Below are 25224 nucleotides of genomic sequence, written 5' to 3' on the forward strand. Positions count from 1 at the left end.
GCCAAGTCCCGGGGGCACGCAGCTTTCACGGGCGCTCTGGAGTGCCCCCAGGGTTGTTTGGCTCTGGCTGACCCCACGCCAGCCCCACAGTGCTGAAACTCCCTGCAATGAAGACATGGGGGTTGTCTTGGTCTCCCACCTGCCAGGACCACCAAGGCCCTGCATTCACAGGCCTAGAAACTCGCTGTTGACCCCAGTACTCCGCCCCCGCGAGCTGAGGCCGGATGAGACCCAGGGGAGAACCACCACAAGCCCCCTAGACCATCCCCCACCATCAGCGCGCGGGGGGGCCAAGGAATGGAAGAAGTGCCTGCGCGCATGCGCGTTGCGCGCCCGGGCCGCGTGCAGCTCGGAGGGGGCCAGTGCGCAGGCGCGCGCGGGCGGGGCGGGGCGGAGCGAGCGGAGGGAGGAGGAGTCTCGCGGGCAGCCTCTGGCAGAGCCGGTGCAAGGGCAGCGGGGCCGGGTGCGGTTGCTAGGAGACGGCGCCGGGTGAGGCGCGGGCGGGATGGAGCGGCCGCGGCCCCCGGGCCCCCCCCGGCGCTGAGCTCCCCCCATGCGGCCGCGGCCCCCCCCGCAGGGCCGCCCAGGCCAGGTGAGGGGCGCGGGCTGCGGCGGGAGGGAGGGACCCCTGCGCGCTGGGGTGGCGGCTCCCCGAGGCCTCCGAGCCCGGGGGGAGGTCTCGGGCCTGTCGGGGCCGCCGCGTCCTGCCAGCGCTGCGCTGGGCCGGCGCCTCCCGCACATCCAGTCTCGCTCTGCCCCGTTTGAAGGGAGATTTTCTGCGCCCCCCCCCGGCGGCCTCCGCTGCTCTCGTCCTTGTGGCAAGAGAGAGGATTTCAGCGCCCTGAAGGGAGAGGTGTCCCCGTCCTAATATCGGGAGCGCGGAATGGCTGGTGGCGCGGAAGAGTAGCCCCGACATTCATCCTTCTTGTCGCTTTCAGTCCCCCGCTGCTTAGAAAAGCCTGGAGCCGAGGGGGGGAGAACCGGAGCCACTTGGGACTCTGGAAGAAGACACCATGTAAGTTCCTATTTCAAAGCCGCGCTTGAAAAAGATCAGCGGAGCGGTGTCAGGTAGCAAACTCTTCTGGGCAGGTGCAGTTCCCTCATGAAGCATTTTTAAAAAGCCTCCAAATGCGAGCAGACGATCAGCTTCTGTGGGATCTGGGCCTGGCGGAAATAGCACCGCTCGCGCTGCTCAGCGTTTTCCAAGGTGACTGGGGAGAGGACTAACCAGGCTTGACCCTGGAAGCTATTGTGTGTCAACCATTTCTGCAAATCAGGTGCATAAATTGGTAATTAGAAATGTGATTTTTTTTTTTTTTTAAAGGAACCCATTTGTGCCTGGTGACTTGGCATAAGCTGAGTAGGTACAAGTTTTATTTGGAAGGTTCCTTACTCTGTTGCCTCCCTGGAGCATGTTTACTAAGACACAGCAATTTTGCATTTAAAATAGTTTTTGACTCTGTATGTGCCCTTTTCCCCAGGCCATCTCTACTGCTGCCATAAACAGTGAGATGTGCTTACTGTGTCATAGACTGCAGAGGGAAGTACAGTCGTCCTGGCCACACTTATAAATACACTCTTCTGCTGTGATCTGAAATGTCTATGCCAAAAGCATATATGATAAATATGTTCTCATATGTCAGAAATAATAGGATAAATAGAATGACGCCCTCTTAAGATGTAATTGTGTTTTTTGAAGGTAAATAGCATGCATATTCAATCTGGCATAGTATGATAGACAGGTTTGTTAACTGCCAATCTTGGTTAGACTGTAAAGTCGTGATAGCATATATATAATAAGTACTTGAGGCTGTAGTCAATACTTGAGTGTCTTGTAGGTTTAGCAATAGTCCTTATTGCCTTTGAGTTATTATACCTATACTCTTCTTTTTTCCTTTGCTTGTTTTTGGCTACTAAACAAACTGAACTACCGAAAGTAGATTTTTAACCTTATAGAGTTTGTGGGTCAGTTCTAGCTGGGTTAGGTGGCACGATGAGGTTTCATATTGAATCCCATTCTGCTGTATGTTGTCTCTTTACCAAATAAATGTCTTTGGTATTTTTTATATATGCATATAATTTGGTATTTATAGGAGTTACATGGACATCTGTAAACATATTCCTTAGCATTATTGTTTTGATAATTTATGTTCACACTTTGTTTAGAAGTCTCATGTCTCATTCAGTCTACATCTCATGTACATTCCAAATGTACAGTCCTAATTTTGAACTAGTTGTTTAACAGTTTTGTAACATTTTATATAAATTTGGTATGTAATTTTTAAGTGGCTGGAACTCAGCTGATCATGATGTTTATTTTCTATTATTGAAATGACTTAAAATCAAGCCATAAGGACATTTGACTTGTCATGTAATAATGAGAATACAGGAGAGAGCAGAAGATGAATTAATAAAAAACAGAGATGGTGAAGGATTAATTTTGGCCAGTACTATTTTGGAAGAAGCTCTGCTCAGAAAAAATGGATTTCTTTTTAAGTGACTCCATCACATACACATGCCTGTTAGGGAGGTGCTGTTTTTTCCTGTTATCCATAAAAGTAATATTTCCTATTTTCAACATAAGTACTTAAAAACTCAAAACCAAAACTCCTTATTTGATGGCATGTGTGCATTTCAATAGTGTGTTTCAGGATAGTGTTTCATATATGGGTTTTCCTCGGTAACCAGTTGCTGATCAAGCGAGTGTTGTAGAGGCTGACAGGTCAAAACATTACTGTCTCTAACCTCTGTTGTGTGAAACCTAGGAAGACATTGGTGTGTGGCACTTGCATTCTAAAATGTTTTCATTATTGTTGTAAGCATCCAGAATATGGAAAAGATTTCAGCCTCCAAAGTGAGAGTTGTAATATTTTTAAAAATAGAATTTTCTAGGACATGTAACTTACTAGAGAATATAACCTTGCATGAACCAGGCAGAGATGGATCACTTTCTAGCTCACATAATGATCTTTCACTTATTCTTTTTGTAAAAAATATTACTTGAGTTAGAACCCAGTGTAAACTAAAGGCAGGAGCACATAAATGAGCTGTTGGGAGATGACCTCTGGTGTGGAGTTACAATATGTCAGCTGCCTTGTGGTCAGAGTGCCACATGCTTACCCTGTGGAAAATGGAAGGTATTTTGCCCCACTTTCACTGAAGAGCAAGTCAACCTTGCATGTTTTGCAGTAGGAGAGTGTGCATATGGATAGTTACCATGGAGGAGCTTAGTTAAGGTTGTGGGTGAAACAGCAGCACCTCTCACTAACTTGTTTATATGCCTCTGTTCAGATTGCCTTTCTGTTTCACATTGGAGGAGTCTTTCACAATGGGCTGAACATTTAAAAAAATTGCTGTTGTAGTAAAATACATTAATCTTGGCTGTAAATACTTTATTTTTATCACATAATATGTGTGATAAACAAGCCTCACACCTTTCTGTGATACAGGAAAGTATTATATTATGAGTGGGTAAACAGAGGCACAGGCAGAGTACAGCGATTTGCTGCAGATTATACAATTAAGTGGCAGTACTGCAAATGTAATTCAGAATTATGAGAGAGACCCAGATTTGTGCACAAACGTAATATTTTAAAATATGAGTAGAGTTTATTCTGATTAAACTATAACAGCAGCTCGCGACTCTAGGTTAAAAGCTATTAGGACGAGTTATGAGTTCATACTAGCCCCACATTTTTTAGTAAGAACTTCAAAATATTCCAAGAAACAGAAAATGTTAAGGGATATACATGAAGAAAAAGTGTTGGTTAGCTGCAGCACTTTTCATAGGAGGGATTTTTTGCGGTTTATAGGTCTCATCAATTACCTCCCCAGAAAGTTGAATTCACAACTTACTCAGAAAACATTCTCTCTATATTCTGTATTTCATGTTTTATGGGTGCAGAGGGTTGGATCCCATTGATTGTCCAGAACACTTTAGTCATGTAATTGGCCTGAAAACCATGAAAGTTGGTCCTCAAAGCTTGGCAAGTGGGAAATGATCCTTACAAAAGCAAAAGCCACATGAAAGAAAAGCAGTTCTTTCTTGCTTATGTTGCCAACATCAGAAGCCTTGTGTTCCTTCCTTCCTTCCTTGTGCAGGCCAGAGAAAGACAAGGCCAGAGACTTGTGTGCTTGGGAAGGCCAGCCTGATCAGCCTGTTGCCTGATGAGATACACCTTGCATGCTGTACAATTTCTATATTGCTTGGCTTCAGTTAACAAACAGCTACATGTGATTAAGAGCCCAAGCAATGAAGTAGTTGTCCTTGCGTGTAACAGGTGTGCTTGTTGCTGCAAGATGAGACCAAGAGACCTGTGTTTTGTTTCTTTGATACAGTCGTGTTTGAAGCTAGGCATTTAACATTTAAAGGCAAACTAAAATGATGGTCTTGGAAACTGAATTTCCACTTTCTTCCTACATTTGAAAGCATTCAGTGCCTTTTTCTATTTATCAAATAGGTGGTGGCTGCTTAATACTTTAACTGTCTGAATGCTTCAAATATGCAGTTTTCTTAAGTAAAACAAGAATAGTAAAAATTACTGGCCTGTTTCCTCTTATGAATGGAAGTTCTTCAGACACTGAACAGGAAAACTGCAGGAAATGAAAGTGAAAACTGACATTTTACTTCACTGCTCTGTAGCAGTGACCTGGAGGTAAAATGAGGAACAGCTCCATTTCTGAAACTACTTTGTTCACTGCCTCTCTTAAGACTGTGGAATTAGAAGGGATCTTCATGGGTCTTCAAAGATGGTCCTCTGTTATTGCAGACACCATATCAAGTATTTCCTTTCATAAAATAATCCACATATACCTTAAGAGTAGGTAGACCTTTTACCTGCAGAACTCTAGTTTGAGCTGTTCAAAAACTTAACTTTGTCCAGGGGTTAGGAACCTTTTTTCAATTTGCAGCCTAAATTTCTTTGTGGCCATTGCAAGCCATTTGTTCTTTGTGCAAACATCAATATAGGATGACTAATACATCCAAGGATTTTATTTACTCTTTCCATGACTGCATCGCAGGAGTGCTTCATAGTCATTCTGTGATTAATCTAATGTGTCTAAGCCCTTCTTTTCCAACTGATGAGCTCTTAGTGTACAGGAGAAGTTTGTTACTGGTCCCTGAGTCTATTGCTCTAGTTTGCTAAGTCATCAAGTATTTTTCTTTGCAATATTCCGACCCTCCTGTGTATTAATGGTGGTTCTTAGCTTTGTTTCATCAGCAGATTTTTTTTCCTGAAACTTCCCACAAGAGCGGATAGATGCCTGTCCTTGATTTCTGCATGTAATTCTTGCTTAAGCTAGTTAAATAGTTAAAAACTATCATTGCAGTTGGCATTGAGGTACAAACACATAGTCATTAGGAATTGGACTGAGACCAGTTCAGGCCAACTGCTGGGAAAATAAATGTGCCATAAGTCAAACAGCCATCAGATGGTGAAGACTGCTCATTTGGCGTCTCAATGGGAGTCCCTTGAGCAGAGCAGTCCCATCCTTAGTCTCCTCAATGCAGTAGCACTCAATTTTTGTGTAATACACCAAATGGAGTTTTGCTGAATTTGAATTCCACCTGCATGTGCTGTGAATTATTATTTATTTAGTTTAGGCTGCTAGTACTGCCTATAATTAAGGTGGCCTGACATCTCTCAGTAACAGGAGTGTCACTTGCAAATCAACAGAAATGATTCTTCCAATCTGTTCAGCACTGGTGATGTCCCATCTGGCATACTTTGTTCAGTCTTGGTCCACACCCTTTAGGAAAGATGTGGTTGTATTAGAAGTCCAAGAGAGAACAAGAAAAGTAACAAGAGGCCTGAGAAACATAATTTAGGAGCAAAAGCTGAAGAATCAGGGTTGTTTTAGTTTGGAGAAGAGAAGACTGGGGCTGGGGCTGGGGTGCAGGTTTTGATAAGTCTTCAAATCCCAGAAGGGTGTTACAGAGAAGATGGGGATAAACTGTTATCTGACTAGGGGACAGGGCTGGGAGTAAACTGCAGCAGAGGAAGTTTAGGTTGGAGATTAGGATGAACTTTCTCACTATGAGAGTAGTTAAAAATTAAAACTACAGGACGTCATTCTCCCCTTGTACTCGGCCTTGGTGAGGCCGCAGCTGGAGTACTGCATCCAGTTTTGGGCTCCACAATTCAAAAAGGATGTGGAGAAGCTTGAGAGAGTCCAGAGGAGAGCCACGCGCATGATCAGAGGTCAGGAAAACAGATCTTACGATGACAGGCTGAGAGCCATGGGACTCTTTAGCCTGGAAAAGCGCAGGCTCAGGGGTGATCTGATAGCCACCTATAAGTTTATCAGGGGTGACCACCAGGATCTGTGGGAACGTCTGCTCACCAGAGTGCCCCAAGGGATGACGAGGTCAAACGGTCACAAACTCCTGCAAGACTGTTTCAGGCTGGACATGAGGAAGAATTTCTTTACTGTCCGAGCCCCCAAGGTCTGGAACAGTCTGCCAGCGGAGGTGGTTCAAGCACCTACATTGAACACCTTCAAGAGTAAATTGGATGCTTATCTTGCTGGGATCCTATGACCCCAGCTGACTTCCTGCCCTTGGGGCAGGGGGCTGGACTCGATGATCTCCCGAGGTCCCTTCCAGTCCTAATGTCTATGAAATCTATGAAATGTCTATGAATCTCCATCCCTGGAAATTTTCAAGGGAAAGTTAGACCTCCTGGGTCCCTTCCAGCCTGACTTTTGTATTATTGTAAGGCTTGTCAGGATTTGATTTTTACCAATAAATGTTGATAAACGTCAATTTTGCCTCACGCCCACAGACTGACAAAAGTATTTCCATCATTAATAATTGAAAAGAGAGAGGAAGAACAGAAAGAAGTCTTGGGCCAAGCTATAGAGGGCCAGTCTTCTTCAAGAGGAAAACGGAGGGTGGCCTAATGACTCGTCAGTTAAGCGTTTGGCTCAGTGGTGGGCAAAATATGTCCTGCAGGCTGGATCTAGCCTGTCAAGGGATTTTATGTAACCCCCCTTAGTGAGTCCCTCAGCTTCACCCAGCCCAGGCGTGACGGGGGGCAGCTTGGGCCATTGCATGTTTGTCTGGTTTTGCCACATCTGGGTGTGCAGCGGGGCTGGGGCAGTGCAGTGGCTGGACTCCACTTCCTGGCAGCTCTGTCCTTCTGGCTGCCGTCACTTGTGTCACTGCCACTGCTGTACCCAGCCCTGCTGCCTGGGCACCCTGGTTCATCCACCCTGCACCCACTGTTGGGGCCACCAGACGAAGCAGGTGGGGTGGATGGATAGGATCTCTATGGAGACTGACCCAGGACTCATGCAACTAGGGAATGCTTACCCAGGTGGATGGGATAGGGTCTTGGGCCAGGGTGGGAAAGGGGCAGGGAATGGCTTCTGGGAGTGGCATGGGTAGGCAGGCCTAGGGTGCTGAAAGCTCAGGGCTGGGGCCCAGGGCAGAGCTGTGATCTGCTCCCTGTGGTTTCCTGCGATGTGGCAGTGGTGTGCCAGGGTGTGGATCGTGGCTCTGCTCTGGGCCCTGGCCCTGGCCCTGTGTTGTCACTGCTTCAAGATGCTGGCCCTGGCCCCACCTTCCCGTTCCGACTTTCAGACACCACTTCCCACCTGCAGGCCCTTCTCATCCACCTGGCTGAGTGTGCCCTGCCTCCATGGTGTCCATGGAGACCCTGGGGCAAGGATTGGGATCATTGGGCAGTCACAGCACAGGGCTATGCTTTGGGGCAGAGCCACTTAGGGACTTTTAGTGAGCTGTTGCAGGGGAGAGGAGGGAGAGTGCAGACCCGGCACACAGCAGCTCACCATAACTCCTTAAGTGGACCTCCAGCCCGAATAATTGCCCGCCCCGAATTAGCTGTTCATTCATGGGTGCTGGGAAGTACGCTACTCAGCAGGCTACTTAAATCCCTACCTGAAGCCCAGTGGCAAGGGGCTGCGGCTGAGTTGGATGGGAAGCAGCAGCTGTGGAGGAAGGCGTGTGAGGTGGTGGCAGGGAGTTCTTGACACTTCAGTGGGCCAGCTCAGCTGCAGAGGACTGTGGAGAAGCTGTAAAAAGAGGCAAAGCAGCCTAGTGCTGAGACTGGTACCTAGAGAGAAATACTCCAGTCAGAAAAAATACAAGCGTTGGTGTTTTCTTGACCCTTTTATGTCGGGGGCGTTTTTTGCCATCCCGTGGGTGGAAAATTTTTATGGTTTTAATTTACCGTATTTTTCGGACCATAAGACGCACTTTTTTCCCCCCAAAAGTGGGGGGAAAACGAGGGTGCGTCTTATGGTCCGAAGGTGTGGTACCCCAGAACATTTGTTTGCGGTCCCATGCGCCCGCTTACTGTCCGCTGTCCGCTGCCGTTCCCATGCTGTGGATTGCTGTGTGTGTGGGGGAAGTCCCACCTCCTGGAGTCTCAATGTCAGTCAGTCAGTCAGGTCACATGATCGGCACAGCGCACGCCTCCCCTGCGTGTGTGTGTGTGACACTGACAGACTGACAGGATTAGAACGTTGAAACAGGAGGCAGCTAGGTACGGTACCAGGTAACATCCCGGCCGGGACTATGTGATGCAGCACAGTGCCCTGACAGGCAGGCAAGGAGCCCGTCATGGCAGGAGAGACACACAGAGCAACAGAGCTTCATAAATTCTGACACTAGTGATGATGAGTTTTTAGGGTTTCCAGAAAACTAGAAAAGTGCTTGAGCCTCTGTGTCTTTCCTCATTTGTTAATGGAAGTGATGATGGTTCTTAACACCACTGTTGAGTTTACGCTGTTAAATATTACCGTATTTTGCTTTATTTTAATAAATATTTTAGTATACCGGTACTATTTGGTTCAGAATATTTTTTTTCTTGTTTTCCTGCTCTAAAAACTGGGTGCGTCTTATGGTGAGGTGCGTCTTATGGTCCGAAAAATACGGTAATTTATATTGATAAAAATGTAAATATATACTTAAAAATAAACTTCAATATTGTATGTCAAAATTATTAAAAAATAGAAATTGAATTCTGACAAGCCTATTTATAAGTTTTTAGTTGCTTACAACTTTGTCAAACTTGAATCCTTCAGGCTGAATTTTTCTGTGCCAAGTGTCTGCTTCAGGCTGATTTGTTTTTAGAATTTCAGCCATTTCTAAGATCTAAGGAAAGAATAATTTTTTAAAGTTAAAAATACCTGATAAACTTTACTTTGAAAAGTTGTAGAATCCCATGCTTCACAGCACAATTTTGAAGTTTGATTTTTGCATTGTTCTCTGTGAAAATCTGCCTAAGTGTGGCCAAGTTGCAAGCTTTGCCAACAACCATAAATCAGTTTTTCAAGAGACATGCCAGAGTTTAATAGCTAAATGTTCTGAAAATGCCATCCTCATTAAAAATGTTGAGACTTTTACAGATTTTAGGGCAGACCGTGGGGGCTAGGGTGGTGTGGGCGCGAAGGTGCATGGTTGACAGCCCAGAGAGTTGCAAGTTCAGGGTCATAGCAGAAGCACTCGCATCATAGCTCTGTCATATTCCAATAAATCTGCAAATTCTGCTAAGTATCTTGTCACATAAGGACACAAAAAAGAAAAGGAAAGTGCTGATTAATACCCTTGCAGTGTACTTTAGCCCAGGATTAAAGGGGTGAAGCCAATCTGTCCCTATTTGTACTGGAGTGGTGTGGGACCAGTTATTGAAGCCATGAGTGTGGAGTTTATCTTGTGTTTTGTGATTCCCCTGTACACTTAGTTGCTTCTCCTGGCACCTAAGCAGGATGGACAAAGAAGATTTTTACATTCAAATGCAGAGGGATCAAGAGACAGATCTATGGCTTTATCAGAGAGAATAGATTGGGTTAAGGAGACTAGGTGGCAGAGACTGAGACTGGAGGATGGCAGCGGGGCAGAAATGGGAGTGACTGAGCACTAAGTCTGGGAGCCAGAAAGGAAAATGAAGATGGAGACTTGGAGTTGGTGGGGTGAAACTGATACAGTATGAGGATTGGTGGGTGTTAAGGGAAAGCTGAGACTCACAGGGCAATGAGACAAGAGATGGAAAAGTATGGTGAGGAGGGGGAGACAGGACAAGGGGCTGTAAAGTTGCAGAGGGACAACGGACTTGCTAAACAAAGAAAGTGGGACAAGGTGTCCAGGGCAGTGAACGGTGGTGGGAGATTACAGGCAAACCGTACAGTGAAACTTGGGACTGCACATGACAATGAGTGATGACGGGATAGGTAGAGACAGATAGACGGCAGAACATAGTTAGATGAAGTGCTGAATCATCAAATAATAGGGTGGACGAACTCAGATTTGGCAACAAGAATATTATGTGACAGGAGAATATCAGTGAAGCTGATGAGGAAATCTATAAGATGTATATGTGTCCAGTGCTGTTGTACAGAGCAGAGCCTTGGCCTCTGAAGAAAACTCAAGAAAAGAGACTGAATGTGCCAGAGATGAAAATGCTCTGATGGATATGTGGGGTGATGAAGATGGCTCTTCCTGGTGGGGGATTGGGCCAGGCTACTCTTGGGAAGGGCAGCAGCGGTGCGGGGGGGGGCAGTCCTGCAGCCATCTCAGAATTAATCATAGGCCCCCTCCCAATGCTGCCACTACCCCAAGCATAGCCCTGGCCCAGCACCCCCGCTGGGAAGATCTTGGCGCTATCCCAGCCCCAGCCCACAGTGGCAGCCCACCCTTGCCCTGCATGCAGATCCAGGGGCATGTGCCCCCGTGTCCTCCTGGGCTGCGGGCATGGCGAGAGCCGCCCCCCCAAATGAGCCTCTTGCAACTCCATCCTGTGCCCTACCCCACCCTGGAAGAGGAGTGCCTACCCCCGCCCCACTCCCTCACTGCTGGGGCCTCAATCTTCAGCCCTCCAGCCCCTTCCTCCCTCCACCCTTCCCGCACAACAGACTTATCAGCCAGCTGTTGGTCTCCAATCTGCTGGGTTCCTCTCCTGCCTGTGTGCATGCTGCAGCTGCACATGCATGGTGCATTGATTGGCTACATTATTGGCCACATCAGGTAAAAAAAAAAATCAGCTTTTTTTTTTGATACTGGCGATTTTTCCTTTATCGGTGCATCTCTTGAAAAAAAAAAGTTATCAGAATGCCACTACCGATAAGAAAGAGACGAGGAAGACCAAAGATAAGACGGAGAGAAATAGTGGAGAGGGACATGAGAAAAAGGAAGTTGGAATAAGAAGGTACGTATGACTGAAGGTCGTGGAGAGCATGGATCTACAACAGCGACCCCATTAGGATGGGACAAGCAAGGGAATAAGAAGTAGTTAGGCAAGGAGCACAGGAACAAAGAGTTGGTGTTGGGATGTAAATTGCTAGGAGAAAGGGAGACTGGGATCAGATAAGCCTAGAAAGGATTTAATGGGCAGGGAGATTAGGACAAAGGACAGATCCTTGAAAAATGCAGGTGAGGCTAGGACTAGTTAGGTGAGGAGAATGGGATTGGGATGAGGAGTCAGGATCATGCATGAGGAGTGGTGCAGGACCAGGAGAGAAGAACTAGATAATTTCTGCAGATTAAGCTGAATGCTCCTTGTCCTGTCTCCAGTGACTTTGGAAACAATTGATCAAAGTCTTCTGTATAACAAACTTTTACATATTGGAAAATGAGGCGGGGTGGGGTGGAAGTGGTAGAGGGAAAATACAATCTTCTGTTTTCTGGACGAAATGCATCTAATTTCTTCAACCTTGGCTCGTAAGTAGTATAGTGAAAAAAAACTGTCATTCTTGCTGCTTCTCTCTGTACTTTATAACTTGTCTGTGTCCTTCTTAAGAAGTAGTGCCCAAACCTGGGCACTATACACCAGGGTCATGCTGACTCCTGCAGTCTACTGGAGTCCACAGGTCCTTTCCTATACCATCCAGCTGCCTAACTAGTTATTCATTGTTTTCTATTTGAATTCTCTTTCCAAAGTGTAGCGCTTACACTTGTATTTGTTGAATTTCACCTTGTTGATAAATTGTAGAAATTACTTTTTTGTGTTTTGGGGGTTTTTTCCCCCCAAAGAGAAATTTCTGATCTTGTCCTTCAGAGTGCTTGCAGTTCTTCGTAGTTTGGAGCCATTCACAAATTTTAAGAATGCTTAAATACAGGACTGTCCACCCCATTGTCTGTTCTTAGTAAATGTCTGTGAAACTCTGCCAAAATGTCTCATCATCTTCTAGGGTTGGTCCATTTAGGGCATGACATTTCAGTACTACTTCCAATAACTCCATTGCCTCAATTTAAACATAGTGATTTAAATTCCCTATGTGGATAGCAAAGATGGAATTTCTACTTTGCTTTTTAGGAACTTTTAACTTCTTTGCATAAATAATTTTCATATTAAGTTGCAAAGTCAAGCAGTAAGAAAATAACATAATTAAAATTGCTTTTGTGACCTCAGTAAGGTTTATTATGTGTTTGTGTTATGATAATTTTTAGTCATTTCACCTTTTCTGGAGGGCACCTGACTCATTCAGTGCACAGTAGAGGATGCTCTTTTGCAGCATCCTCTATTCAATATTTTGCATTACCTTTGTTCACAGTATTGGCCTGTGCTTTGCTTACTGCATACTGCTCAAACAAAACTACTGATTTCCTCATGAACTTCCCTGTGATGTTCATCCCTATAGTATCTGAGTGTTTATGGAACACTAGTGAATTCATTTTCACAGTACTTCTGGGAGTTGAGTATTACCCCATTATACAGATGGGAACAGAGAAGCAGATTAAAATCAAGTATTACTAATTTAAAGTGCCTAATCTGTAATGTTGATAAACTGAGCAGTGTACTTAAGCATTATATAGCATTTCATTTGTTCAAAGCATAGTTTCCATTAACTTCTGTTATGTGTTAGCATCCATTACTTTTCCAAATCAGACTTCTGGGTCTCAAACTGAATTTGCAAGAATGGAGGAATATATGTTAATGACCACCCTGTTGTGCATGTACATTATGATAACGTTTGTAATGTGCATGATTGCATACTGTTTTTCTACACCTTGCTTTGGAAATGAATTTGGGGTCATGTTGTGAAGAAGTCTGCCTGGTGCACACGTGCTTCCTTTTGTAGTATTGAGAGGATTTCAGGAAGAGACAGCATGGTTTAGGGCAGCTGAATGGTACCTTGGAGAACTGTATTCTGTTTGTGCCAGATCATATTTCCTCTTCACGTTCCTGAGTTGTGAGTTTGTAGCTGTGTAACTGCAGTTTTCAGCACTCTGCATACAGTTTAGGATGTTCTGAAGAGCATGAGGAGTTTTAGACAGTGCGTGCTCATTAGTTTTTTCTTGTAGGAGCTAAGGATCATGTATGTGTTTGTCTAACTTACAGGTTTATGGTTAACTCTCCTGTTAAAGTAAAAGATGTACAAGGTATAATGTGCTTTATAAGTGCTACACAAACACATGCACACATACATGTGCACACACACTGGAATAGTGAAATGGGAATAAAGGTCAAGTGTCGGAATATTTGGAGGGTATAGTTGCTAACAAAGATGATATGAAATTGGACATGGTATAAAGCAGTTTTGTTACATTATCCCAGTTTCATCTTCTTGGTCATTGCAACATATAGCTCTCTCTCTTTATGTCCTGCTCTGCCTCCCCCTTGTCCTCTTAGCCACTATCATTTTAAAAGCTGTCAGTTTCTAAAAACAAAAAGTTGTTTTGTGGTATCTGGTGCTGCCTGCTGCTGTGTATGTATATTGAGGGATACAACTTACATGATGATTGCACTTCCCTTGGCTTTGTTGCCCAACCTGTGAACAAGGCCTTATACCTCCACTTCATTCTCTACTCAGCTGTGCATCAGCTGGTCCTCCCTGTTTTGTCCTTGGCCCAGTGCTTTAATGCTTGCCATTTGCTGAAGAATTCTTAAACTATACCTAGATCCACCTTATCCTTGTCTGTCATGATTTTTTCAGAGGTTTAAATTTGGGTTACTTACAGGATACTACAGATCTTAACTTTGTTTGGGTGTCAGAAAGAGGGTTTCAGACCACATGAAGAAAGTATGGGGTCCCTAGATTCTTGGGCACGTAGAGAATCTGACTCCCAAAATAGTAAAACCTCCCACGGATCTTGGCTCCCACTTGTGCATATGTCAGGCAGAGGACATCAGCCTACCCAAAGAGATGGGCTCACAGTTTAGGCATGAAGCAACAGCTCAGAATCTCTCTGTCGATCTGAATTCTTGGTTGACTTCTCAGTTCAGTACAGTATTCCGTTCTTCTCCAAAGGAAAAACGGATGCCATGCTCTAGCTGGGAGAAGTATTGGCCCCACTGGAGCCACATCAGAACTATGATTTTATTCCTTAGGTCTGTGTGGAGAGTTTGCTAGAATCTGTCAATATTAAAGATGGTTTTCTTCAGGGTTCTGTTTTGAAGGGGACTTTGGGGTGGTGAGCAGGGGCCTGTTCATCAGCTGAGTGAGAGCAGTGGTAGTGTTTGAGAGCCTGTGGTGTTATTTAAGCATGTCCTGCCTCAATTCTTCATTGTAGTTTCAGCACTGTCTGCATGCTGCGTGCTTCTACCATGAATCCTGCCTGCTCCCCACAAGCCAGCTGACTCAAGCAGGAAGAGTGGCTTAGCCCAGTCCCAAAATGACTAACCTCCCCCTAGAGGTACACTAATACATTGGTCCAATATTGGATCAGCACTAATATAAAGAAAAATTTTTGTATCGGAAATCAGCCCAATGCATTTGTTTGATAAATACCCATGAGTGCATGCAACCGCAGCACAGCACATAGGCAGTGAGGAGCTGAGCCAGCAGTGTGGAGAGCTGCGTGCAGCTGGTAAATCTGGTGTGGGGGAAGGGGCATGGGGGTGCAGATCAAGGCCCCTGCGGTGAGGGAGGAGTTGGGGTTGGGGCTGTGGCTGGGGCAGGGGCTGCCCAGGCCAGGGAAGGCATGGGACTGAGGTGCGGCTCATCGGGGGTGTAGGAAGCGATGAGGGGGCGGTTCCCGCTGCTGCGTATGGCTTGTCTGGGAGGGCACGGGAGGAGGAAGGGGGGTGAGGACATGTTTCCCAGGATCTGTGTGGGGTGGAGTGGGGAGGGTTGGGGCTGGGCTCTTCCTGGCCAGGCAGATCCGGGGGCACGTGCCCCCCCCCCCCCCCCATGCCCTCCCAGGTGAGTGGTGGGAGCAGCATTGGGAACCACCAGATGAACACTGGACGAGCCGTGCACAGTGGGAGAAGCTGCTTCGCCCCTCCCTACCCATACCCTCCCCCTCCCCCCACATGAGCCGCACTTCAGTCTTGTGCCTGCCCTGGCCCTAGCATGCAGCTGCAACCTGCCCCGCACCATACAGATCTGGAGGGCACATGGCCACTGCCTCCTGGACTAGCCACTTGCAGTTCTGTCCCATACCCCGCCCCACCCCAGCCCCATTCTCTCCCTCACCACAGGGGCCTTGATCTGTGCCCCTCCTCCTCTCCTTCCGCCACACCAGACTTATCAGCTGGATATAGCTCTTCAAGCTGAAGAGCTGCATATCAGAAATCTGATTGGTATCGGACAATACGCCTCCTTAAAAATGGGCTATTGGTATATGCTCCAAAAATCTCTATTGGTGAACCTCCACCCCCCCCCCCCGATATTGGTGACTTTATTTCAGTATTATTATGAACCCGGACCATACCAGCTATCTTCTTGCCCCTTCCACATCACTCAGCTTTCCCAAATACTGTATATTGTATCCAGTGTGTCCTCTGTTCAAATACCTCTTAGCTCTGATTCTCCCACCATGCTCTGCAGCCTCTCTGTGGTTCCCCTGCTTTATCTGTAGAAGGTTAGGGGGTTAGCTCTGTACTGTTTCAGATTTGAGGGTAATCTTATGTAGAGTTTAGGTTATGGTTGTATGGGATGGTTTGGATGTGGATGATCCTGCCTTAGGCAGGAGGTTGGACTAAATGACCCCTGGAGGTCCCTTCCAGCCCTACTTCTCTGTGGCTCTAGTGATTCAGTAGATTCTGGCTTTCCACAGTAGTCTGGAGGAGATCCTCTACCGGGAGCTGTCCATAGTACTTCAGACAGGGAGTACTAACTTCTGCAGAGGCCAGACTATGACTTTTCCAGCTATTGTTATCCTCAGTGTGGGAAGAGTCAAAAGTGGATATGGCTGTATCCTTAACGGGTCATCCACACAAAGCAAGCTCACCTTCCAAATACTGGGAAAGTGGACTCTACTGCATACCTCCGATACATATTGAAACTCATATAGCGTATTGGGACAGTGGCTTATATTCCATCAGAAGGGCAGGATTCCCTGGTGCTAGCTCGCTTGAGCAGGGCTCAGACCTCCCTAAAGGACAGTGTCTTTCAAATATCCATTCAAATTGGGGAACCAGGCTCATGTCTTGGACACATTCACGTGCCCCCATGTTTTGTCTTACGTGCATAGGTGGCAGAAGGCCGGGGCTAAGGGGACTTAGCCCCCCAAACACAGGCAGCCCAGGCGTGGGCTTTGGGTGGCTGCAGTGCGGTGGGGGATGTGGACAGAGAGAGACTAGCAAGCAGCTGGAAACTTGGCCCAACCTGGCTGTGTGTGGAGCAGTGTCCATCTGAACAGGTAAATGTGTGGATGGGAACGGGTGTGGGGGTGGCAGATTGAGCCCCTTGCAGCGGGGGAGGAGGGGGGGAACACCTGAATGACGCCCTGGGTTGGGTCGTGGGAGGCTCTGGGGATACGTGCCCCCTCCATCTGTGCTGTTTGCAGGGCAGAGACAGCTGCTGCTGTGGGCTTCGCTCTGCACCCCGCTGCCGGTGCTCCAGCAGCTGTGCAATGCCAAATGCACTGCCAGACATGCAGCGCAGACAGCCTGCAGGAGGCAGGTGGCATTGTGTGGCTGCTGGGGCACCAGCAGTAGGGTGCAGAGCACAGCTTGCAGTGGCAGCTGTCTCCACCCTGTACACAGCACAGATCGGGAGTCAAGTGTCCCCTGTGCCCGCCCCGGGGGGGTGTGCAGCAGCAGGAGGCCCCCCCCCCCATGCCCCTGAATAAGCCACCCCAGCCTCCAGGGCCCCATTCACCTCTGTCCCTGCCCCACTCCCTCCCTCACTGCAGGCGACGACCTGGTGAGGGGGCTGCGGGTGCTCGACCACGTGGGCGACAGCGATCATCGCCTGCTGGAATTCACCATCCAGCACAAGGTGGCAAAGGCCTACAGCAAGGCAGCAGCCCTAGATTTCCGGAGGGCGGACTTCAATGAGCTAAGGAGAATAGTCGGGGAAGCACTGAGGTCCCGGAGGGGAGGGGAGCCAGGTGTCCAAGAAGAGTGGTTGCTCCTTAAGGAGACAATCCTCCAAAACCAAATGGAGGTAATCCCAACATGGATCAAAGGGGGCAGGAAGGCGCAAAAGCCCCTGTGGCTCACCAAAAACATCCAGGAATGTCTCCTAGCTAAAAGGGAGATGCACACCCAATGGAAGGGAGGGGCCATCACCAGGGAGGATTATACTGCAGTTGCTCGGGGCTGCAGGGGGGCAGCCAGGAAGGCCAAGGCGGAGATGGAACTGGGACTAGTTTCCCTGATCAAGGGCAATAAGACCTTTTTTAAATACATAGGGGGCAAAAAGAAGGTTCCGGGTAACATAGGGCCCCTGCAAGACACACTAGGAAGTTTGGTTGTCACACCAGACGACAAAGCTAACCTATTTAATGATTTCTTTGCCTCCATTTTCCTGAGCAGGGGCCAGAACAGCCACCCTGCCTCTGGGCCCCTCTTAGCCCCCCGGGGAGGCACACCTAGGCCAAGGTTTAGTGAGGAACTAGTCAGGGAGCTTCTGGAGGTACTGGATGTATTCAAATCAGCTGGTCCAGACGATCTCCACCCTAGAGTACTGAGGGAATTAGCTGAGGTCATTGCGGGACCCCTGGCACGACTTTACGAGCATTCATGGTGCTCTGGTGTGGTGCCAGAGGACTAGAAGAGACCAAAGTGGTTCCCATTTTCAAAAAGGGGAGGAAGGAGGACCCAGGAAACTATAGGCCAATTAGTCTTACCTCGATCCTGGGCAAATTTTTTGAGAGAATTATCCTGGCACGTGTCCATGAGGGGCCAGCAGGGGAGATTAGGTTTAGGGGCAACCAACACGGGTTCATTACAGGCAGGTCCTGTCAGGCCAACCTGGTGGCCTTCTACGACCAGGTCACCAAATCCTTAGATGCAGGGATAGCAGTGGACATAGTCTTCCTGGACTTTAGGAAGGCCTTCGACATTCTTTCACCCCGTTCTCATTAAGAAACTGAGTTACTGTGGTGTCGACACCCACACAGTCAAATGGGTTGCCAACTGGCTGGAGGGCCGCACCCAGAGAGTGGTGGTGGATGGGTCATTTTCGACCTGGAGGGATGAGGGCAGTGGGGTCCTGCAGGGCTCAGTCCTCGGGCCTGCACTGTTCAACATCTTCATCAGTGACTTGGACGAGGGGGTAAAAGGCACCCTGTTCAAATTTGCTGATGACACTAAGATATGGGGGGGGATGTGGGTATGCTAGAAGGGAGAAATAGGCTGCAGTCAGACCTAGACAGGTTACAGGGGTGGACGGATGAGAATAGGATGGGATTCAACACGGACAAGTGCAAGGTAAGGTGATGCACCTGGGGAGGAACAACCGGCACCGTACCTACAGGTTGGGGAACTCCTTTCTCGTCAGTGCAGAGGCAGAAAAGGATCTTGGAGTCATCATTGATGCCAAGATGAATATGGGCCGGCAGTGTGGGGATGCAGTTAGGAAATCCAACCACACCTTGTCATGCATCCACAGATGCATCTCAAGCAGATCCAAGGAGGTGATCCTCCCCCTCTATGTGGCATGGGTCAGGCCGCAGCTGGAGTACTGCATCCAGTTCTGGGCGCCGCAATTCAAGAGGGATGTGAACAACATGGAGAGGGTCCAGAGGAGGCCACTCGCATGATCAGGGGGCAGCAGGGCAGGCTCTATGAGGAGAGGCTACGGGACCTGAACCTGTTCAGCTTCCATAAGAGGAGGCTGAGGGGGGATCTAGTGGCCTGTTACAAACTAGTCAGAGGTAGCCAGCAGGCACTGGGGGAGTCCCTGTTCCCCCGAGAACTACCAGGAGTGACCAGGAATAATGGTCACAAGCTGGCAGAGGGTAGATTTAGGCCAGATATCAGGAGGCGCTACTTCACTGTTGGGGCGGGTAGGACGTGGAACCAACTTCCAAGAGAAGTGGTGCAGGCTCCTACCCTGGGGGTCTTTAAGAGGAGGCTAGATGAACACCTTGCTGGGGTCATTTGACCCCAGTACTCTTTCCTGCCATGGTAGGGGGTTGAACTAGATGATCTACTCAGGTCCCTTCCAGCCCTACCAACTATGAAACTCTGCCCCCCATGCTCCTTCCCCACGATGGACTTACTTGCTGGTGGGTATGTGCTTGTGCATGCACACTCAGGGCCCCCCCCCCCCCCAATCATACTTTCTTCCTCTACCTGTACTTATGCAAGAGCGGATGAGGAAAAGGAGTGAGGCATGACTCCAAATCTCAGATTATAAACGAGAATAGGAGAAGGGCTACAGGCATTCTCGGAGAAGCAGGGCTCGCCAGGTACTGATACATACATGGGAAAGGAGAATGTGGGGTGATAGTACCCTTCAGTTTTTCCCTTACCCTGTTATCTACCACCCCATGACACTCCTTCCTAGTCTGCTAGTCCTCAACCTGATTTCACTTAGTAACTCTTCCTTTCCTGTTCTTTCTACATATGCAAAGGCTTATGCAATTGATTTTAGTTTTAAATTGTTTGTGGGTTGTCTTCACTTTCTGCTGCACTTAAATTGCATTTCCTCAGAAACTGGTAAACTCAATCTTTTTGGTTTTCATGGACGCAGAGGCCTAACTGGGCAGTATTGTATCCTGGGTGGCAGTGGTACATGATGCAGAAGCAATAGCCAGAGGCCTGCTGCTGTCTGGGAAAGGTGTCACCACCTTTTATGTCACCAACACATGTTTATTGGCCAAAAGCTACCAATTTTCAGTGGCAAAAAAGTGAATCCTCGCTGAAGTGCAAAAAAAAAAAAGAGAGGTGGTGGAATGTACTAAAATAAAGATATTTTTATTTTTGTGGGATTTCTGTCTTGGGACCCCTCACATGACTCCAGATTTGGTACACTAATGCACCCCCCACCCCTCCCCCCCATGACACATACTAAATAACTATGTGGTTTTTTGAAGTGTTTAGATGAATCGGCCTTTAAATGGAAAGGAATTCTCTGCCTGAACTATAGTGCAGCTGCTTGTCTGCTATAATCATAGAGCTCTGCCTCCAGACTCTCTTACTGCCTGCTTTTAATTATTTACAGGTATACTTGCATTGGGATTTGGGAGATTTTTAACTGCTCATTTAACTGTATCTGTTGGTAAACAAAACAACAAAACGGTCCTATGTTTAGATTCACATGTTTTTCACTTAAGCATTTGTTTATGAGGCCATACAGTTGGTCATTGTCATGGCTGTAGTCTGTATTTAGAATATACTCAACTAATAGAATAAGAAATAAGTGCATTTTATATGTAAAAACCCAGGCTAATTAAAGCAAGAGATAACCTATTGGGCATTCTTTTATTAGAATAATATAATAATAAGCTTCAGCTTTTATTTTTTAAGATAAGAAATGCCTTTTCATAAAAGACAATATGCCTGAGAGATGCAGGGATAAATGTGGATCCTGTTCACAGTCAGATTTAAAGCCATAAAGGTTTTTCATTTTCTTGGTCACGTATAAGGTTCTTTTGATTCCATATGTTTTGCAAGAATTGAAATCGGTGTAATTACTGCTTCTTTTTGTTCTGGGGAAAATATTCTCAAGAATTATTATGGAAAGGAAATCTGCATTGAAATTGACAGTAGATATGATTGTTAGATTAACAATGGAAACTATCCCAATGCGTATTTAGCTTTGTTTTTCCCCTTTTTGTTGTAGAAAGATGTATGTTAAGCATGAAGTTTTACAAAACATATTCAGAAAATTCTGTAGTTGTGATTTTCTTTGTGAACGGAGAGTAATAGAAACATTGTCTTAGGGCAGAGAGAAATTGTGAATTTTAAGGGCAAAATAGTTTAAAAATACTAAATAATCTGCAAGTGAAAAATCATATGACTTTGCTCATAAAGTTGAAAATTGGGTTTGTGGCCTTTATTGCTTCCTCAGTCTCTGTTAAGGTGGCCTTACTGATATTTTTAACTTATATGTTTAATCAGTTTTCATGTTAGAGAATGCTGTCTATCCTGGAGGATCCTGTGTCTATGAAAGCTTTATTTCCAGTTTCCTGCTGTTGCTACCAGTGATTCAGCTCTACCATGGAAACACTGTTATAGTCCAAAAGATGTGATGGCCTTTGGTTTTCTTTCCATCATTTGTTTTCTCTACTCAGAGCAGGTGGCAGAGTGCTTAAAAACACTGAAGGTTTCTTCAACACTGGCACCTCCATGGATGCTGTTATGGGTGGCAAAACTAGGTTTTTTTACGTAAGAAAGGCTGACATAGACAAAATCTCTAATGGTGAGAGAACTGGTGAAATTAAACTGTTGCTTGAGCCAAGAGAGTGAAAGCTGTGTGTTTGAGGAAGGAATGGAAGTTAAATTGAACTTTCTAAAATTTTGGGGGGTAGATTATCAGATCTTGAGCAGTGGGGCAGAATGTGGATGTCTCTCTGCCACCTTTTTCCATTGCCCAGGCAGTCATGTCATTGGAGATCAGTGGGGCTGCTAATGGTGGTAATAATTGCCCAAAGACTGGATCACAGAAGCACCATATTTTCTAGCCAAGCTTTGGTGCTTCCCTTACTAGTTATAAGAAAAGAAGTGGATGGTCTTAGAGCTTAGTATTCCAACTTATTCCACCTGGGAAGGATCCCGTATGTGAAGCATTTTCTTTGTGCAGGCTGCTGAAGCCAGCTTTTCATCCCAGTGATGTGGAATAGAGTGAGCAGGGAGCAGAATCTGGTCCTTTATCTTCTAAAATAATACTTTAATCCAAAGATCTCAAACATCTAGCCTGTAGACTGGATCTGGCCTGCACGGCTCCTAGAGGGGGCTGGGGCAGGCAGGGGTGGGGCTTACTGTTGCAATCCGAGGTGTGGAGCCCCATTGGGATCCCACGTCCATGGCAGGAGTGAATGATGAATGATGACTGTGTTTACCCGTTACTGCTGTTGTGTCTGTTCCGGCTTGTGAAGTACTCTGCAGTCCAGATACAGCCCAGGGGGCCAGGTCAAATTGACACTCACATTTCAGTCATTTCAGGAAGAGAGTGTGTGTTAAAGTTCAGTACACTTGCTCTTTTAGGTAAGCTATGAAGATTATAACATAGTGCACCCGCCGGGCCTCGATCATGCAGTCCCTTGCCGCCTTGCCCAGGGACCTGGTGGTAACCTTTCGCTCCGTCCCTAAAGGGAGTGGCCCACGATCTCCCATTTCAGGTGGTCTTCCCCCTCCTTATCCCACCTGCCACGACTTCAATGATATTTCAGTGGCAGAGGGGTCCAATTGCCTGATGCCGGCTGCCTCCCCAAGGCCGAAGCGTGGTGTTCTTTGCGAGGCTCCAATCTCCCCTGTACCTCGCCCTAGACCCAGCCTCAGCGGCGTGCTATCGTGGTTGCCGACGGCCGACTCTCACTTGATGTAGGGTCCCTCTGGGTTCCAGCTAGGCTCACGCAGGGGCCCAGGAAGCCCCGGTTCCTTCTTGGCTAGTCTGACCTTTAGTGACCTTGGCTCCTTCTAACTTTAGAGCCCCAAACAATAATAATAAAGATAATAACACTAACAAACAAGCGACAATAGTAATGACAGTAATAATAAACTAACCACAAGGCTACAGGAACCCCCTCCAGGTCCCTCCACAACCTTTCCTAGGCCAATGTTTAGGTATGCCTACTGCAGTGCTGTCTCCCTTAATCTAAATGCCCTTCCCCTTGTAGGGTACTGGGCAATGCCGTGGATCCTGCCCCCATGAAATATGCTAAGCTCCCTAGCAAAGGAATCTTCCTTTAATGAGCTTCAGTCAGGGTCCCTTGTCCTGGACGTGGGGTCTCAGTCCATCCTCCTGTAAGGATTCCCTCTTAATTCTTATGTCCGTCGACCTCTACCTGAGTTGACGAAGCCTTTAGCCTCGGCTCTCCATGTACCCCCAGGGTTACATACAGTCGGGACACCTGGGTCTTGTCAGGTCCGACGGCAGTGTCTTCCCCTGGGCACGATTCGGATTCCTCCTGTGAGTCGAAAGCAACGTTCCCTAGCTCCTCCACCTTCTTAGTGCACTCTGGAGCTCTTCTCCCCAGGCTCTCTTGCCCCCTCCCCTCCTCTTCTGCCCACTCACTCTCCCTTCTTATCCTCCTGAGCTGGTTCTCCTCCCCCTCTCTCCCAGCTGTTTCTCCTTTAAACAAACCGCGGCTAATGAGTTGCACGGGTCCCGCCGCCGCTTTCTGCTCCGCCGCGATTCCTGCCGCTGCTTCCAGCCCCGTCGCGATTCCTGCCTCTGGTAAGTTGTTTTTGTTTATTCTTTCTTCCTCTTTCCTTTCCCAGTGGTGCGCTGCCCCCTTGGACCCTTCGGGGTTCGTGCCTTCGCCACGCCCTGGGACACACAGGTTATAGGGTTGTGCGAAATGTTCCATTTCGAGTTGAGTTTCGAGCTTTCAACAGAACAGCATTTTGTTTTGAATTTAATTTCAATTCGAAACAGCTGTTCCATTTCACTTTGTTGAATCAGTGAGGCTATTTCAAGACTGTTTCAGCGTTTTACCAATTCGGTATAATGGGGAAGCTCGAAGCAGCCTCTCTCATCTGGCTGGCAAATAGGGGCCTGCAACCCCAGGAGGGCTGTGGGGGCTGTGCCAGTTCTCCTGGGGCTGTGGGCCCCTGATCTGCCTCCCAGATGAGGGAGGGAAGCTGGGTGCTGCCGCCTGGGACCGGGAAGCTGGGTGCTGCCACCTGGGACCAGGCAGCTGGGGAAGGGAACTGAGCCCGATTGCTCAGTTCCCCCTTCCCCAGTGCTAGATCAGGCTGGGGAAAGGAACTCAGCCCAGCTGAGTTCCCCATCCCAGCTGGGCTGTGTTCCTTTCCCCAGGCCAATCATAGTGCTGGGGCGTGGGAACTGAGCGATGGGGCTCAGTTCCCTTCCCTTCACTGTGATCAGCTTCCGCCACCTGGCCGCAGGAGGTGAGGAGAGCCAGGGCTGTACTCACGGCTGCTGCTGGGAGCACAGCCCTGGTTCTACCCTGTCTCCCACCACCTGACTCCTGGTTGCTTCGAAACTCAAAATGTTTCAAAACGTTTTGACTAGCCTTGTTTTGTTTCGAAGCCTGTTGTTTGATTTGTTTTCACTGTTTTGAGCTCAAAATGAGTCGAAACAGTGTCGAATTGAAACAGCCGGTGAAATTTCACAGAGCCCCAGTAGGTTATCTGAGACCCCAACAGGTGCGTCATAAAAAACCAGGAAGGAGACTTGACATCCCTGATATTTCTAGGGTTAAAAACCACCCAAACAGAAATATGTTTCAGGTTTTTTTAGATCAGGAAACAAAAAAAAGTTTTCTAGTGTTCTTTATTTTTCATAAGGAGAAAAATGAGCATGTCTGTCTCTCTTTAAACAGAATTATTTATTTACAACAAAGGATTTTCCCTTCTCTGACTTCTCTGGTGCCATGATTTAACTCCTATATTCATCAGGATAGCGTGTATGCAAGGAGCAGTAGCTTAGATATTAATCTGTGCTTCTGGTTCACTGTAGACCATCTGCCTCCTGAAGAGTAAATGATAAGCTTGTGAAGCACAGTTGCTTGCATAAAGGATTCTGCTCACACCTTTGTCTAGAAGCTGGTGTTGTATGACTGCCATCTTTTATACCCAAAGATTACCCTTCAGCTGACTTCTACCAGAAGGGAGTTGTCATCCCCATAAGAATGCAGAAATAAAATGTTTTTGGGAGTAAGAAACTGAAGTGGTTTAGAACAGGGGCAGGCAAAATATGGCCCACAGGCTGGATCCAGCCTGCCAGGCAATTTCATCTGGCCCACAGGTGCTCACCATTGTACCCTTCCCAGTCCACTAATTGTACCCCACCCAGTCCATGTGCGTCACGCCCACCCTGGTGCACAGAAGGGCCCAGTCCAGCCAGCACGCAGCTTCTGGGTGGGGTTGCTGATGTCACTGCTGCAGCTGCTGGGGGACCTGCTTGACTTCCCTGGTGTCCTGCAGCTCCTTGTCATATCCCTGGTGCCGTACT

The 25224-nt window shown here is 47.3% G+C and overlaps 1 protein-coding gene across 15 annotated transcripts in view; it reads left to right on the plus strand.

The window, feature by feature from the left end:
* Window positions 1-414: 414 nt before the first annotated feature.
* ZC3H12B (zinc finger CCCH-type containing 12B) overlaps window positions 415-25224 on the plus strand; it is a 108047-nt gene continuing 83237 nt past the window's right edge. For all 15 annotated transcript variants that reach the window (XM_090061790.1, XM_090061785.1, XM_090061795.1 and 12 more), the window contains exons 1-2: window positions 415-592; window positions 939-1015. The gene's annotated coding sequence lies outside the window, so the exon portion shown is untranslated. The remainder of the gene's footprint in view (window positions 593-938; window positions 1016-25224) is intronic.

Source organism: Crocodylus siamensis, chromosome 8, assembly GCF_052110815.1.
Source record: "Crocodylus siamensis isolate JL-2025a chromosome 8, ASM5211081v1, whole genome shotgun sequence".
Lineage (NCBI taxonomy): Eukaryota > Metazoa > Chordata > Crocodylia > Crocodylidae > Crocodylus > Crocodylus siamensis.